Source organism: Pleurodeles waltl, chromosome 2_1, assembly GCF_031143425.1.
Source record: "Pleurodeles waltl isolate 20211129_DDA chromosome 2_1, aPleWal1.hap1.20221129, whole genome shotgun sequence".
Taxonomy (NCBI): Eukaryota; Metazoa; Chordata; class Amphibia; order Caudata; family Salamandridae; genus Pleurodeles; species Pleurodeles waltl.
The window spans coordinates 278,351,610-278,369,805 of record NC_090438.1 but is presented as its reverse complement, the minus strand read 5'-3'; the positions used below and the strand labels follow the sequence as shown (position 1 = coordinate 278,369,805).

The following is an 18,196-nucleotide window of genomic DNA, read 5'->3' as shown; positions in this document are numbered from 1 at the left end:
TTACAAAAAGCAAGATTTCATAAAAATTGCATTGTCTTGCTAATAAATAAAAATGTATTTTAGTGTTCTTCCTTCTTCCATTCAGTGTGCAATGCAAATTAATGGTTGTCATTTGTGATGCGGTGCATTTCACTTTATTACTGAAAGACAAGCACTTTCAAAAACCTTACTTATTGTACAGTTTAACTGCAAACACTTGGTTACAATGCCATTATTTCTCATAACTCTCTCGAAGTGTAGTATTCCTCATGTCTGCATATGTAGATCAGTCTGGTTTGATCACATAACTATTGCCATTCTACATCAGATATGCCCCCCATGGTAGTATTGCTCCAACTGCTAGTTGATATGCTCTCTATGTGATCCTCTACTCCAGAGTCACCCTGTGTAAAGTGGAGCCCACGCTGCCTGTGCCTTCCATGCATATTGCTATGTTAAAGAATATGAAGTTTTTCATATAAGCTCTAAATTCCAGAAAGAGTTCACTCATAATTGTCTGGCTCTGGTATATAAATATTCTGAATGTCTTCAGCTCTCTTCTGTCTTTATCTTGTTCATGTCACAGAAACATTTTACCTTGAAAAAGCTCATCAAATGTTTGGATGCCTAATTACCAGCAATTCCTTATTGCCTTTTCCCTCAGTAACTGAGACACTCGTTATGTCAGTAAACTGGAGGAGTGAGGAGAATGTCAACTATAACCACTGTTTGTTCTCCGGTTGTTTCTATGCCCAGCCAATCAAGTCTCCCAATATGATCTTGTTACATGATTGAGTGCTGCCTGAATGAACCACTCAAGAGATGTAGATTGCACCAATACACTCTGAACCTCATCATGTGACAGCACAGAACCATTTATGAACCTGATTGAGAGGTATCGGCACATTCCAATATACAATACATTTCTCAGTCAGGTGCTGATAGCCCACCTTTGCTATATAGCTGTCAGTATGTCCCACTTAATCTTAGGGTAGTAGTTTTCCCAAATCAAACTTACACACAAGGATCTTACCATTGTGAAAAATTGTTGGGACATAAAAGAATGTTTATGGATATGTATAAAAATGTAGACAGTATAACCATATTCAGGTACAAGATTCAGTCAATTATGGACAAATATAGTACATTTTAATATGTTCAATTAAGAGAACCGATGAGAGAATGTTAGTCAATTAACTGGATGCCATTATAAGAAACTTCTACAAATTTCACAAGATAGAGATATTAATGATACAATGAGAAATCTCTAAAGCATCCGAGTGCCACAGCTTTAACGCCCCCATTTTACTGCGGCTAATGTCATATGTGTTTTTAAAGGTGATATCTCAAATAACATCCTTGATTAAAGACCTTTGATAACCGGAATCAACCTCAAATTTACAACTATGGTTTATGTATTTACCAACAACAAATTGCTATTAATCATGAAGAAAATATTGGCCAGCTATTAGCCTTAAAATATCTGTTCACCTTTTAACACAGCTATAATAAGCCCAGTGCTTCAGCAAATAACGAAAAGCAAATCATGTTTTTTTAGGCGAGAGGAAATTAAACACGCTTCCACCAGACCTCCACAGTAAAAAGTTCTTAATCAAATTCAGGATAAATCTAAGAATATTTGTCTACTGCAGGACATGCTGACTCAGAAAACCTTCCAATACCTCTTCAATTCAGCATTTACATCAAGCGAAAGGGCTTTGTTTTGGGGTGTCCAGATACCATTAAAGCAAGCTTGACAGCTAAAATCAAAGTTCATTATAGGGTTTATATTGAATCACATATCAGTATGGGGAATGAAAAATCACTTCCTCTATCCTTTTAATAGACAGGCCTTCTTGTTCTGTAGGTGTCCACAGCAGTTTCTTCATTCACACTGAGTTACTATTAGAAGTGGTGAGAACAGTGGCGGTTGCTGACTTTTAAAGTGGTGAGGCATAAATGTGAATACTATAAAGAGGCTTACCTGAATGCTGCAAGCACCCCAAGTCATGAGGTTACTCCTTCCGCCTTGCGCTACCTGCTTCTAAAGATATAACCCAGCCAGGCAAAATAACCCGGAGCTCCCCAGTGAATCCAAGCAATGCTATTATGCTGCATATAACACTAAGCAGCATAAGAGCAGTGCTAGGATTGGCTGGGAAATGCAAGCACAATGTTCCTTTGAAGACCCATGGGGCTGTCTTTGTGATGTAGCTCCAAAGCAGCCTTCAATGTGGAAGCCTGAACTGCACGTCAGATTGACCACAGCAAAAATACCGGCCAATCTGTCATGCGCAGCTCAGTTTCAGCCTCAGCTGCTGGTCCCAACCACGTTAAGCTCCGTAGCCCCACCCATAGTGAAATACAATGAATGGAGGTATATCCATAAGGGGTAATTTTATTTGTCAAAAATAGCCTGGGACCATGGTAGCTTGCAGCAGTGGGGGTCAATGCCCATGTGGCCCTATGAAGAAACCACAGCTGGGTGAGAACCAGTTTATGGTCAGGTGGTGTGCTCTACGTCCTTCTTTGTGTTTGTTACATGGTCTGTATGGTGATTAAACAAAAATGCATGTTATATCTCCCTGGTCCCTTTATTCCTCTACTGTCTTCAGTAACTATTGTGGAATTTATATCCTGAATGGAGAACAAAGCTTTACCTCATCGCTGCCTAGATTCTCAGATTGGCAATTAATTTTTTCTGCCTTTTCCTGCTCTGCTTTGATTGGCGTTTTTCCTTGTTCCTGTTGCCTCCTTTTTTTCAAGGAAAAACAAGAAGAGTGAAATATTTTGGTTGCATTCTAGGTTCTTTTAAAAGTGCTTTTCCTTGATTGTTCCATATTCCTGATTTCATAGATCCCATGGACTTTGGTACCTCTTGAAAACTTGGGGACTAGTCCAGTGGGAACTTTAATACATCTTTGTGATTTAGCTGTCTCTAAATACCTTTGTAAGACCACTCAGTCTCCTCCCAATAACAAAGTGAACATGCACGGAATGCGCTACCGTGCCTCAGTGATTTCAGTGTGGTCTTGATTCCAAACAAAGACCCCATCCTGCAGGGGCTGGCGTATATTGAAGTCAGTTGACCATAACTAAAATGAGAGAATGTGGCCAACTATGCCCCTGCTGGCGAGCAACCAAGATGCTTCACACTGGAGACATCTAGCACTAAACGGCAGAGCTGATTAGGAACCATCAGGTGGACTGCAAGTCATGCTTCAACACTGTCCTCAGTTGTGTTTGCATGAAGCTGATGCACCACACCAAAGTTTTTTAAGGGACAAGTCCTACATTCTTCTTTAAAGGCCACCACTGGACACTCCTACTGTGACAGCACTGTGCCACCACAGCCATTTGCCACTGCAGCCCACTGCCATTGTCACTCTCTTTCCAAAATGTTTGTGTAATTCCACAAAATCCTATTTCTTGCAGTTCTATTCATAATGAATATTATTTAATGGTACAATGAACAATTATGTATTAAGAACAATGTAGTACCTCACTGAGTCTAAGTACTGGGACTTGAAAATGAGTTGTACTATTCTGCCCAGAAACACAGGCAAAAAATTAAGCACTTGTTGCCTCAGCAATTCAGGGTCTTGCTGCAGACACTTTCAGGTAATGGGTTTAAAACTCAAAAGGGCCAATTTAACCTTTCATCTTTCCAAAGTCATAAACGGATATACCACAAAATTGGGTAACAACACCTGTTTGCCTTACTACTGTTTTTTAACTTAGTATGAGTGTTTACTATACAGACTAGTAACAATTGCTAACTCTGTAGAGTCTGGTTCCCAAATAATTTCAGACTTTTTAACTGAAGGGACATTAAAGTGTTGCCTAATGCAACTTTAATTTAGTAATGCTAAATAACTGTATGATATTGGCATTGTGACTTACTGGGCCATATTGCCCATTCTACTCAACAGTATTCAGGACCACCCTAAATCCTGAAAGTAACCTTTACCCGATGGAAATATAAAACCAAATGATGTGGTCTTAATCAATCAAACAGCCAGATGACAAAGACCATGGAAACTATGCTTGAGGAAGAACAAAAACACAACAAAGTCCCAACAATTACAGCTCAAAGATACCACCATCAGGAGACCTTTGCCTAAATTACAGACATGCAGTTCAATGCACCCAATTCCTTATATTGGCATTGGTCACCAACGTGGCCCCATCTTACCAGAAATAAACTACTGTCAGCCATGTACACAAGAAATGGTAACCACAGCAAATGAAACATGTAGCAGTGGGAAAGAGAGAGAGCACAGAGTGGGTGTTGGAGAAATGCATTTTAAGGATGCTGGCTGGAATGTTCAGAGGACACAGAAAATAAGGGTAAGGGTGCATACGTACCTGGACATCAGCAGCGGAATTAGCATGGAGCACAAGGCACCACAGTGATAAAAGAAGTTACTTTCCTGAATAGTGAAGTTGAGAAAAACCTAAAGAGTCAGGCTTATAGATAAGTGCATTTTGTGGGCAGTGAGTGGAAGATCAGAAATGACCGAGTCATAATGGGTCTCGCAATGATCAACGCCGAAGAGGAAGTGAGATCACTGATTGTAGGATTTATGAATGGAAGGGGGTATGATGACCTGCACTACAGAGGGAAGGAGTGTATTAAGTGTGGAGTTCATGTTGGAAAAGGGCATATTATAGGCAGTGGGAGGGAGAGCACAAAAAACGGAGGTCACAGTGGGAGTGCACACTAACATAGGGAAGCCACAGCAGGAGGGCATGTGGCTCAGTGAGCCCAGGACTAGGTAGGGGACAGTGCCTAGCTTGTAATAAAAAAAAAAAGGCCCCTGCAGCTTCAACCATCCATTGCCCTGGCCAGCACGGCCAGTGACAGAACCAGTCCAACTACTAACCATGATACTTTCAAGTGCGACAATCCAGACTATTCCAGGCTACCCAAAGCTACAAGAACAGCTCAGGCCGCAGATATTAGTCATTTTTAATGTATATTGAATGAATCAACAACTGGTGGTGTGCTCATCTCTGGTGGGAGAGCAGTGTCCTCGGCTACAGCAGGAGGGAGAGCTTAAAGGCCAAAGGTAACAGTGCAGAAGGGCCACATTAACCTGGAAGCAGCAGGAAGGGAGCACAAATAGCAGGTATTTAAGCAGGTACAACAAACTGGGCAGTAGTGGAGGGGAGAGCACGCAGTGCAGGCCATATTGGAGATGGGCATGCCTTCGGTAGTCTAAAGGGACAGGAGGGGAGCATTGATGGTGGGGAACAACTCATACTACGCCTGTTCCTTCTTCAGTTTTTCATTTCCTTGCTCTTTCCTCTGTTCTTGCTGAACTTCTTAACTATTCATGCATGCATTACGTTTCTAAAATTGGCTACTGTTTGCCTTTTAACAATAAACAAGGCTTAATAGGACTCAGTTCATGTTTGTGTAGTAAGTTTGCCTGCTTTTGGTTTGTACATCTCTGCAACTCGTTTATACAAAGCAGTTGTTCTGGAGCAGTTACTGCCAAAAGATATTGACATTGGAATTAAAGATATTGTAGACTCTACAATTTGCCAATGAGACGCACTGACTTTAGAAAGTAGTTAAGTAGTTTGGATGACAGGTTTACATTTTTGTAAATTATTATAGTATCTGGTACTGGAATATAGTTCTTAGCAAGTGACAAAGTTGCTAATGTTACCTCGTAAATCAAGAATGATCTTTACAATTCCTCAACTATTTATATTCTAAATATAGTTTGTATGCATCAGCATCATTCAAGCGACATCAGTTGGCCTTGTTAGTAGCTCTCTACTTTGTATAATATATTCCAATCGCCCCCTCTTTACTCACCACTTTAAACTTATATTGATCTTTTTTCGTGGTATGTGTTCTGAATAAAGTTGGCCTTCAACCTCTTTTGCGGTCTAGTTCTCAAGAACAGGCCTGTCAGAAGCTTTTGTGGGACCTCAGTAAATAAATTTACAAATAGTGCCCTTCTCTTGTTTTTTAACAAAGGAACGTTTTGGAACATTGTGTTTTTTCAACCAACCACGTGCCTAAGGCATTGTTAAAATATGCATAGGATTTAAAAACAATTTTACACACTGTTGTTGAAACCTTTAATACCAAATGGTGTATTAATTCCCATTGCACCTCTAACAGTCAAATATACTTTGGATTTGTATAACATGTTACTAGAAGGAGGTTGGGGCTTCTCCAACATGGTGGCAATACTTCTCAATAAAAAAAACCGAATTATCTGGAGCATAGTACACCATATTAATCTTAAACAGACCCATATATGCATATTACTATATCAATTCTTAATAGTCCTAGGTCATAGAAGCGCATTAAATAAATTTCCCAATTATAGTACTCCCATAATAAGTCTTATGCTACTCCTGCGTACAAATGCTACTCCTGCGTACAAATACTGCCACTAGTAAACCATAGCAAATATCACTCTACATACAAATACATGATTTGTTCCATAGCAATACATGGTTTGCGCTTTTCAAATTCCTGTCTGCACACTGCCAGGTTCCACACTTTTCCCAATAAACATGCTTTGTCAGTTATCACGCTGTCCAAGTAACATGCAGTTTGCCCAGTTTCCAAGGTGTCAGTGTAAACATGTACTACCCAAATGATGTACATTCTTGTCATTTTGGGGATAATGCAGCAGCAAAGGCACATTCTGAGTTACATTGGTGCATCATTAAACACACATTAGTAACTTCAGTATTGGTGCAGTTAGCACATGAGCTCAGATCTCCCAATGTCACTGTAAACACACACAGCACAGTTCCCATTGAAACCATATTTACAGCAGCTTGCCCGCGTTTATTTTTCAGAAGAAACATGTTCTACGGTGGGTTTCACTGAGAACAGCCACCACCTGGCTTTGATTTGCAGCATATTTAAGAAAAAAAACTTTGTTTCTACTGATTTTGATTGATGAGAACGATGTATAGAATATTTCTGCTGCAGTTCTATTGTAGGTCATATATGTACATATTAAATATATGACTTTTATAGGAAAGAGTAACAATTGCCTAAAGACTTTTGCATACTGTTTCCAAACCAAATTATTCTAAATACTAGGTGTAAGAAAATAGGTTATTAGTTGATAGGGGTGGAAGTCCCGCTCAAAAACTAAGTACAATCCTTGTCGGGGTGAACCACTAAAATCACAAAATGAATGTGTGTTTAAACCTCTGTTAACGTGGCACAAAAGCGGTCAAGTTTCATTTAGAGGCAATGTGTAAAGTATTAATGCAGCACACAAACTGTAATAAAGTGAAAACACAACACAAGAAAAATCCCAAAGCAATTTAGGTAAATAGTGTAATTTTTATTAAATAAAATGACACACAAACAACAAAAATTCAGTCAGTAGAAATGGAGATATGCGGTTTTAAAATTCTAGGTAAAAAAATAGGGCCAAGAAGCACAGAGTGCCAACTGGAGCCATTTAGTCTTACTGGACCGAGACAAAGTAGCAAGTTCAGTCCAACAGCGTTGGAGTGTGGGATGGATATAGGACCAGGTTTAGCCTTCTTGGTGTTCTACCGCTTGTCGTTTATGTAAGGTCCAAGGTGCATGTTTTTGTGTCACTGGGCATCGTTTCTGGTTTCATTTGTGCAGCATGACTTTGTGACAGTCGTCAGTGGATCCGATGAAGCTTTTAGCTGCCCAGCGAAGCCTTGTTTGGCTTCACGTCACTCTTCGGATCCGATGAAACCTTCAGGTAGGAGCTCCGTGGGTCTGTGGGACTCAGCGTCACTCTGTGTTGGAACCAGAACAGCTTTCTGATGATGTTGGCTGTGCGTGGCTCTGCAAGGATTTGTGTCACTTGGCATCGGTTCCAGTGGAGACTTCGGTTTGGTGCAGTGCAGCTTTGTGAAGCCGTGTGCCGCTTCGCCCCAGATCTGATGGAACCTTCAATTAGCAGACATCAGTATATTCTGATGCCTGCCAAGGGACCACGGCCTCTGGGGCACCTCTTGGGGATCAGGGTTCACCACAGCAGGGGCCAGCATCAGCGATCAGGCATGTCCAGTTGGTGCTGGTCAGCTATGCAGTTGCAGGGCAGGCCTCTGGAATCTTTTTGTGTTCCTTTAGTTCAAACAGGAGGTCAAGCAAGCAGGTGCTAGCTTTTCTTCTTCAGATAGCAAGACAGTCCTTCAAGCAGCAGGGCAGTCCTTCTTCTGAATCTTCCACAGGTCTGTGAGTTTTCTGATGAGAGATTCTGGAGGTCCAATATTTATACCTGGTACCAGCCTTTGTGTGGGGGAATTCACAGGCCTACCCCAAAACTGGTTCTGCTTAGTTCGGCCCTTTACCCTGGCTCCAAACTGACAAGGGTGACAAAGTCAAGGGCAGGTGTTGTGTCAGGTTCCTTTGTGAATGCGGCAGGCATGGTCCTTTCAGATGTAATCAGGATGGGGTACATCAGGTCATCCCCAGTCAGGAAGACCCTCTCTCCTCAAAACTAGGCCTCATTTGCCTCAATGTCTGGAAGCAATACACAATCCACAACAGGAGACCTATTCGCAATCATGTGACCCAGGACTCTGGGAGAAAGGCACGTTTAGTTTAGGCAGAAAAGTGCCAACTCTCTAAAAGTGGCATTTTTAAAACTGTAACTTGAAATCTAACTTTACCATTAAAGATTATTTAAAATTACAATCCATTTGAGTGTAAATATAATTTCTCTATCTGTTCCAAATCTGAAGTTAGCACTTATTATCTGCAGTAAGGCAACCCAATATCAGTATTTTCGAGAGATAGCCTTACAGCAGTGAAAAACAACTTTAGGTATTTTTCAGGGCCAGGACACATAAAACTTAAACATACATGTCCTATGTTTTACAATGCACCCTGTCCTATGAGCCTTTGCAGCCTAACTTAGGGTTGACTTATAAGAATTAAAAAGGAAGGTTTAGGCCTGACAAAAGGTTTAATTTACCAGGTTGAAATAGAAGTTTAAATTGCACTACAGGCTGCAGTGGCAGGCCTGAGACATGTTTAAAAGGAGGCTACTTTAGTGGGTGACACAATGAGTGCTACTGCCCACTAGCAGCGTTTGACGTACAGGCCCTCGGTACATGTAGTACCATATACTAGGGACTTAGAAGTAAATTAAATGTACCAATTAGATGTAGGGCAATTTTACCATGTTTAAGGGACAGCATACATCCTTTACCACTGGTTAGCAGGGAAAAAGGACACAGGATACTAAAAGTCAACAAAACTGGTTCAGCAAAAAAAAGGCAGAGTGAGGCAAAAGCAGAAAGGGCCAGGACTAACATTATCCATGTCTAACTTTTGCAGATTAAGCATGAAGACCTTATAGATGACTATGTAATGTTAAAACTCGCCTTTTAAAAATGTCAAAAGTAATTTTGTTTGACGTGTCTGTTGTAATTTTGCAGTTTTGCTGAAAGCAGTTCAGGGCTGAAGTGGCAACCTGAAATAATGCTTTCAAGGTGGGTGGTATGAATCAATTCTGCACCAACATGTGCAAATTCACTTTCCTGCAATGGGTTCACTTCCTGCGCAATGCTTCAGTGGCTTACATAAATGTTAAGTACACCACTTGGGGTTATGGTGATCACCTCCATCCAGGTCATTATGTGCGAAGTTTCTCGTTCGGGGCTTTCGTTTGACAGCCAAATGGGTTCTAGGTGTTGTAGTCTCATTTGGCTTTCATTGAATTAGATAAACTAATACACCTGAAAACAGTGATTGAAACGTGGGTGAAACGTTCAGGACTAGGGACAGTGTCGCTAATGACCTCCAGTGAGGTGGTCAACCTAATTGGGTTTAATCAGTCTTTCCGCATGTTAAGATCTCAGCCCACAAGCTCTGGGAACCTCTGCCATTTCCAGGGCACAAAGTCAGAATGAAAAAGCAAGGCCAGTCTCATGAACGCAAACAAGAAAACAACGAGGGAGCCCCACCCAAGGGTGAATTCCTTACAGAGATACATGGATACTGTACTTTCTAAATAGAGACAAACACAGGTACATGCACACATCCTGACACAGGCCCACACTGGCACAAACATAACCACAATCTTAGTAACAGTGATTTACTGTGGTAGAGAAATGGGATAGGGACCGGTGAGATGAGTAAGTCTTTTGTGCAAATATAGGTTACTGCGCAATAGTGATCATAGAAGCTACTGTAAACTGGAGTACAGCATTTGGTTTAGTGCCATAAGTTTCCTTGTACATAAAAAAGGTACATCACAGGAGCACCAGTGCAACTTTTGTCTCCCGCACAGAACAGGTTCAATATGACCAGCAAAAGGGCAAGCTTCTTATACAAATACATGGTGCAGAAAAATAGATGTCATAACCACACACCACTTCCCATATCCGACTTCACACCCAGAATAGGCAACCTCAGTTCGTGCATCTCGCTCACTCAGAAGCACTATGAACAGCACAACACATTTCCTCACACACAGGTAAGCTATAGCCTAGGTGGCAGTTCTGCAAGCCTCCCGCAAATAAACAGATCAGGTACATCACAAGCAACAACCTTGCAGGCCTTAGTAAATACACAAGCAAGTGGTAAGGTGCAGGCAGTAGCTATGAAAGCTTGCACACATAAACAAACCTGTACAGCACAAGCAGTATCAACATAGACTTGCACAATGCAGATAATATTCAGTATAAACCCCAGCAGAGCAGAACGTAAAGAAGTGGGACATACGGGTAGCAATGTACAAGTACCACTAAAACAGCCACTCGAAATGGTGTGGCAATGGCAGCTGCTATATGCTCTTGCCAAGAAACACAAACAGGTTCAGCATGTGGATAAGCGGCTGTAGCATCTGATTCACAGTACATGTCCATTATATGGTAGAGTGCTGCAAGCTTCCTTACCACACGCACAACATGAATATTCAGTGTAAGTGTACCTCCATAGACAGACACACACACACACAAACAAACACACGCGCACACACGTGCAAATAAGTAACAAGAGAACAAGCTACAGCACAGACTTTGGAAGTGCAAGTTAATATTAATATAGATTAAGTAGCACACAGGCCATAACAATGCCTACCTCCATAATCCTCAAACAGGTGCAACACAGACAACTGTTAAGCATTTGTTCACACACTAGAAATTCACTACAGGCAGTAGCAGTGCAGGGTGCCCTTATGTACGTCGAAAGCACAATAGAGGCAGCTCTACTACCAGTGCTTAATTTGTGCTTGTTTTAGTCCGGTGCGGGGCACCCGCATTTATTTTTCTGCTTCAAGGATTCACTGCGAGCAAAAGACACATGTGGGAAAGATGGAGGAAGAGAAAAACAAAAAAGCGTCACACTGGGAGAAAGCTGCAAGAGTCAGCTGAAGGGGGGGGGGGGGGAGGGTAGTGGCTGTAAATGAATTGAAGAGGCCCGAGATGGCTTCCGGATTACGCTGCCTCAATGTTCCGTGCATGCACATTTAATTGCAGCAGCTGCTTGTTTAGGAGGTGGGCTTTGGGCACCGGCACGTTTTTATTTACAAATTAAGCACTGTCTACTACATCCTACTTTTATGCACATAGAACAGGTATTGCATTATTGACAGTAATGTATGCTTCTCTCGCACATAAGTGAACATGTTAGCACAGCAGCACCCTAGTAAAAAACGACAGATAACTCCAGAGCAGTAACAGTGTGAGAGAACGCAATTTTCCTGGTTATGGTGTAAGTAACACAAACTGTCAATTTTTCTGAAAATTTGAGTATTTTAGTCATGCTTTTAAAATGAGAAAAACAAAACTACAGGTACCAGAATAAAAGCGATACAACCAGGCCCGGCTGTGTCACTCGTGCTTGACACAGATGCAACAGGTAAAGAATGCACAGCGAGCCCAGGAGACTCGACAAGAGTGTGCGCCGTCCACAATCTCAACATACACTGTAGACCTCTCTTAAATAAAGAAATGGCAAGGCTAACAACCCGAAAGTACAACCTTTCCCCTTGCAAACAAGAAATTCCCAGTAACCTGCCTACTCTCCTTTTATCCCAACTTACTGTCTGTCTCAAATGCAGTTGTCTCTGCTTGCCAGTGTCTCTGCCCAGAGGCGACTGAAGGAGAGAACGGGAGCCTGGAAAAGACGCGCTCCTGCTTCATTGCAGCAAAAGCAAGCTCAGTGCGTGGCATCGTGGTGACGGGCCTTCCTTCATGTGTCCTTTCTGTTGAAAGCATCGGGCCTTTCCCTGTAATAATTCAACGTCCTTTGAAGAATGTGGCCGCTGTGTAAGCATGGGTCCCTGGCTCAATATCAACAGCGCTGCCTCTTGGCCCCTCCCTGCTTAATGGAGCAACCAAATACTGTTTTGAAATTTGAATAGATTTCTCAAAGGTAACACACACGATGTCTTAAGTTGAAGGCCTGCTTAATGCTGAGGTCCCACAGTTGCCTAATCTCTGTCCCTGCCCCATTACTAGCGTCATTAAAATAGGGCGCGACCTGACTGTGCTATCAGATCTATTTTTAGGTCTGGGTTAGTGACACCTTTACTGACTTGCCAGCCGCATGAAATCAAATAATTTACTAAATAAAACACGCATACAGATACATTTATAGAAAGGCTTTTGGGTCAGCTCTCTTCATCCGTTGGTCTCTTCATATCATGCTCAATGTGCTTCTGCCCGTGACAGCAATAGAGCTTAGTTCAGCCCACTTGAACCATTGGCTGTATTGCACTTTGAATAACACATTTTGCTTGATCAAATTGCACACATACCTAAAAATAAAAATGTAATGCTTCAGTGCCTGAGATTGTAGGTCATTTTTGTGGACTAGTTTTCACAGCATGCACACACCAGTGTTAGGCAACAACGTTTTTATTTTTCTTTACTTTTAATGTTTGCTTGCCAAGGCGAGACCTACTGGCTTTGTCAATACTTATCACAATACTTGAGCCAGTCGGTCAGTGAAAAACTTTTATTCGGCAGTTTCCATAAAAAGTTAGAAACACAGCACAATACAAAGATATAATGGATTATATGTCAACACTGCAATTAAAAAAAAATTCAGTACTGAAAAGTAGTATCAGTTCATCCTAGAATTACTAAAATACTAATAAATATCCAGAATTAAAACGAGTGTACTAACAATGCTACCATAGCCACAAATAGAGTTTTAAAAGCCCTGTCACACTTATTCCCAATACTTAAGAGAATATAACTAATAACAAGTAGGCTGCAAATCTAGACGCCGTAAAAGTTGCAAGGCTAATTTATAAGATGTCAAACGGTTGGCACGCAGTATAGGGCGTAAGAATTGGTATCTGGGTGTCTTCTAAAATCTACAAAAACATGAAATGGGTGATGACTGCTGTGGAATGTTATCACAAGGACAGCAGCGCAAAGAAGAGAACCAAGTGCAGCTGTGGAAATGCGACCAGAAAGTGCTCCGAACTTAATCTAAAATGCGTCAAGTAAAATATATATGCAGGGTTAACTATCCGCAATAAATATGGTTCTATCACTTCCGTAATCAAGTTCACTAATTGGAGTAATCTTCCCAAATTATTAGCTAAAAACCTTTTCCGACTATCTGGTCAGATCATTTTATGCTGGGGCAGAATAAGAGCGGCCCTGTGCCTGTGTCTCCAAGGATAGACTGCTGCTGGACAACAGTAGATCTGATTAAATTAGAAAATACCCTTTTGGATACTAAGCTGATCTTAGAGGATAATATCTCTGTCACGGTTCTGAAATGCAATGAATGGATCTTAGCTGCCTTAGATACAAACATTTCAGTTGGAAATTATAAACCTTCTTGTCGTGCAAAGCAGGCCCCATGGTTCAGTCCCCGTTTGCAAGAATTGAAAAAAAGAGTGCAAAATACTGGACGGGAATTGGAGAAAAAGATATGACTCAAGTAGTAAAGCAGAATACAGGATGTCAGTAAAAATTATCATTATTGTGTCAGAAGCGCTCAGGCAAATAAATATGCTCTATAAAATTCCACCAGAGATTTATTTGTGGTGGTTAAATCATTCATCCACCCAGAAAGCAAGGGTCTTGCTCCAAATCCATCGCAGGCATGCTGTAATGAAAAAGCCAATTTCTTTGTGAAAAAAGTTGGTGATATCTATGCCTGTTTTGCTGACAATGGAGTTTAATAAAGGCCTCTGCTGTAGGGAACCTGACAGAAATGCAAAATGAGCCATTTTCCTTCATGCTGGAGACTGGGCATGAACGCTTAGTGAAATCAATTTGCTCTTTAGGTTTTGCACCTCCTCATATTCTTAGACAGGGAGAGGAGTGTAATGTACCTGCTCCTTCAAGAAATGATTACATTCTATCTGCTTGGAAACATGCAGTTGTCTAACCACTGTTAAGGAAACCTACTCCGGCCCCTACTGTAGGCCGATATTCCTGCTGTCTACCGTGGGCAAGGTACTGGACAACGTTTTAATCAGCACCTTTCAGTTTATTTGAAACAAAAGAAAATGCTTCATCTTACACAAACCAGCTTTTGGTCCGGTCATAGTACAGAGACAGGTCTGCAGCAGTGGAGGAGGAACTTAAAACAAGTCTGGATCAAGAAGCAGTTATTTTTCTGAATCTAAGTACTGTCTTTGATGCAGTCTCTCACTCAGTGTTACGGCAATAGTTACACATGTCAGGAAAAACGAGCCTAGCATAAAATTTACTAACCTCGTTTGTGGAGGATGGAACGTTTCTGGTGTATGACAAAACTTTCTATTAGGGGACTTTTTGCCTGAAAAGCGAAGTGCCCCTTCATTAAAGCCCACCTTCATAATTTGTATGTTGGCCCCTTGGCTGAGACTGTTAACGCCTATAGTCTTTCAATAGTATCTAATGTAGATTACACACAGATCATGAATTATTTCCTTAACACCTGTTAACCACTTTGAATCAGACCAGTTGAACCATGCTTGAAGGAGGCAGCAGACTGGATAGCATCCTGTTGTTTGAAACTCAATAGAGGCAAAACTGAGGTGATGGTGGTCGGCAATAATAATAATTGATGGTCCACTAGCTACTGGCCTGAGGCTCTAGGCAGTCGCCCTCAGCCAAAAGTTTCGATTGAGAATCTTGGTATCTGGCTGGATGATACACTAACTTTTGAGACCCATCTTAACAAATTTGCAGCCAGCTAATACTAGGAAAGGTATTCTTCTTACCTGCTCCTACATGGAGGATTGTGGTCCAGGCATCGGTTCTCTTTCGCCTGAACTATGGAAATTCTCTCTATTTAGGATGTCTGTAATATGTCTTGAGAAGACTGCAGGTGGTTCAGAAGGCAAGAACTTGTTTGTTATTAAATATACCAAAGTATCAATAAATTTTGAGTTCTTTGGCTTCTTTGCATTGGCTCCTAATTAAACATAGAATCCATTTTAAGGCCATGATTACGAGTACAGTGTCCTGGGACTGCCGTACCTGTGGTGGCGGTCCGACCGCTGCTTCATCGGCGGTCTGACTGCCAAACTACGAGTATGCTGGTGAGACCGACACAAGACCACTTCAAATGCTAGGATCGTGGATCCCACTATGGTAGGGAAAGCCATGGTCAATCAGCGCCAATACCACTGTGCTGATCACGACCTGCCTTTCTGCTGAGCCTTTCAAGATAGGGACCCTGCATGTAAAGGTCGGTGGAGAGGCAGGGAAAGGGCCCCAAACACAGACTTAGGGTGATTTTGCCATTGGCAAGTGTGGCTGGGGGCACAAGTTGTGCCTCCCTGTGCCCGCACTGTTGGTGCACACTGTTACCATGCACATCATTGTGCATGGCAACAGTGCTCCTGAGCTGCATCTGGCACTGCACTGTGGCGCATGTGCTTCAGGCTCACTTTATGAACTGAAGCATGCTGCTGCAGTGACACCTCTGCACACTTTATGAGCAGAAGCATGCTGCTGCAGTGACACCTCTGCAGACACTACCGCCAGCCAAGTGGTACTGTTGTTATATGGCAGTGGGGTTGCATTCTCCCGACCACCACATTGGTGGTCTGGTGGTCCGACTGCTAAACTCCAAATTGGGGCTCATAGAGCTTTTTACAAAAAAGGCTCTCCGTTGCTTCAACATATAATGTGTGATCTGGTTGTGATTTTGAGGGCTCGGAATGTAATAAATGGAGGTCAGGCTTTGTACTATATAGTGGCACAATCATGGAATGAATTGCCCATTAGGTTAAGGAAGGTGAAAGACAAGAGTTGCCTTAGGAAGCAGCTGAAAATCTGTTTTTTTGTGTATTTGGATTTAGTGGGCACTGAACTTAGTCCTAGCACTGGGAGGCCCTTTCTGGGCTCAAGTTATAGTTACTTTAGTTGAATGTAACTTGTAAATTTCAGCATTTGTTAGGGTAAAATGTTATATTGCAACTGGCATTGTCACCCAACTATAACATTGTTAACCTTTTTTTTTTTTTTTTAGTAGATAGATATACTTATGCGTAAAAGGCAGCAGAGAACTCTGGGTAGTTTCGAAGTTTAGGCAGAGCATAGCTCTTTTATATGGAGTATACTACAACACTGGCAACACTCTGCTCAACTCAAAATGTTTGTTTTTCTAGCATCCTTTTTAAGCACAGGATTATCACAGTGACATTTACGCCGAGCTAGAAAATGCCAAAGCCTTTTGTCATTATATATATATATACATTTTCAACTGAAAAAGCCAAAGGTTAAAGTGATAATATTGTTAGGTGAATACGCCAGTACTAACATAAAGTTTTGAACTCAAAAATCCACAGAAATTCACCAGTTATTATTAGCAGAGCTAACTATAATTTGTGCACCGCAATGCACTGCTTTTGACCTCACATATGACATCACTCATGATATGTCTATGACATCATTTATGACATCCTAAATGACATCACTGATGAAGTCATCCTATGAGTGTGTTAGTTCATTTTATACTTTGCATGGTGCCAGGTATGTATCATCCTTGTTCTAATATTGTACAACCGCTTTGCTGCTAATGGGTGTAAGTGTTTAGAAAATGTTTATGCTACTAATGGGTCATAGGTGTGTAGAGGTATTGAGCATATTACATTTTTGTGTAGTGGACTAACACTGTGTGTAGGTGACAGTTGATGAATGGCATTACAAGTGTTTTGTTTTTAGAAGAAAGCTTTTGTAACAGTGCAATGACTGTATGTAGTAAATACCAAGTATTGTAGGCACCCTTGATAAGTTTAAAGGTATTGTCTCAGAATGATCATTTCTATATAGGATAGATAATTTCTATATAGGTCAGACAACTGTGTACACCAGGTATTTACCCATATACTTTTGCTTGGTAAGCCACTGAAGCTGATCCATCTATAATGTTTTCAGCTATCATTGGTATAAATATGCATTTATGTAAAAACAGAAGTATTAAGACTGAACAATAAAATCTAAAGTAATGCTTTATTACCATCGACAACATACAAGCTTCTGAAAGTACATTTATAATGGGCACAAACTTATTCTTAAAAGAGCCAGGACAACTCAATTTCACCTGAAACACTGAAAAGGACAAAGCTAAACAACAATCAAAAAACTGATGAAGCCACGGTATACCTCTTTGAATACCTGTGTTCTAGAGGATAGATTGTCTAGTGATTTTAACATAGTTTTTTATTCCAAACTGATGTTTTAAGAACATCTTTAAAAGGGAATACCCAAAAATAAATAAGGTCACAAAAGTTTGCAAGTAAACTTAAAAACTGGGAGTGATAGTCTGGGGTGGGGGGTGGCCTCTCTGAGAAACAAATAAACTCTTTGAAAGAAAAAGGAGATAGCAAATATTTTTCCAAATCTACCCATAATGGAGTAGATTACGTATTTTCCTTTGGAATCCAAAAATATGCTTATCTTAAGCAAAATCCTTTGTGATCTAGCTGGAAGTAAGTAATATTTAAACCTGTCTGTAGTTTACTCAATTTGAGTCTAACTGAAAATATTGTAGTTTTCTTTATTCTATAAATATTTGAACAGAAAAAAGTCTGTGTGTTTCTGAAAGAATATTTACTGGGATCATGTAGATAATATAAGAAATAGTAGATGATGGCATCATCTCAATTGAATCCAGTCTATCCTACCAAGACAGATATAGGGGATCCTATGTAGAGGCCAAATATTTGGAATTATAAAGGGAATCTTTCATATTTACGTTTATTTCTATAATTGAATTATTGAGCCATACTTCTAAATAACTTATTTTTGTTGAGTTCCAAATGAAACCAGA

At 40.8% G+C, this 18,196-nt stretch overlaps 1 protein-coding gene across 3 annotated transcripts in view; it reads left to right on the top strand.

The window, feature by feature from the left end:
• Window positions 1-18,196, top strand: part of MCF2 (MCF.2 cell line derived transforming sequence) — a 795,890-nt gene that overhangs the window by 398,681 nt on the left and 379,013 nt on the right. The window lies entirely within an intron of this gene.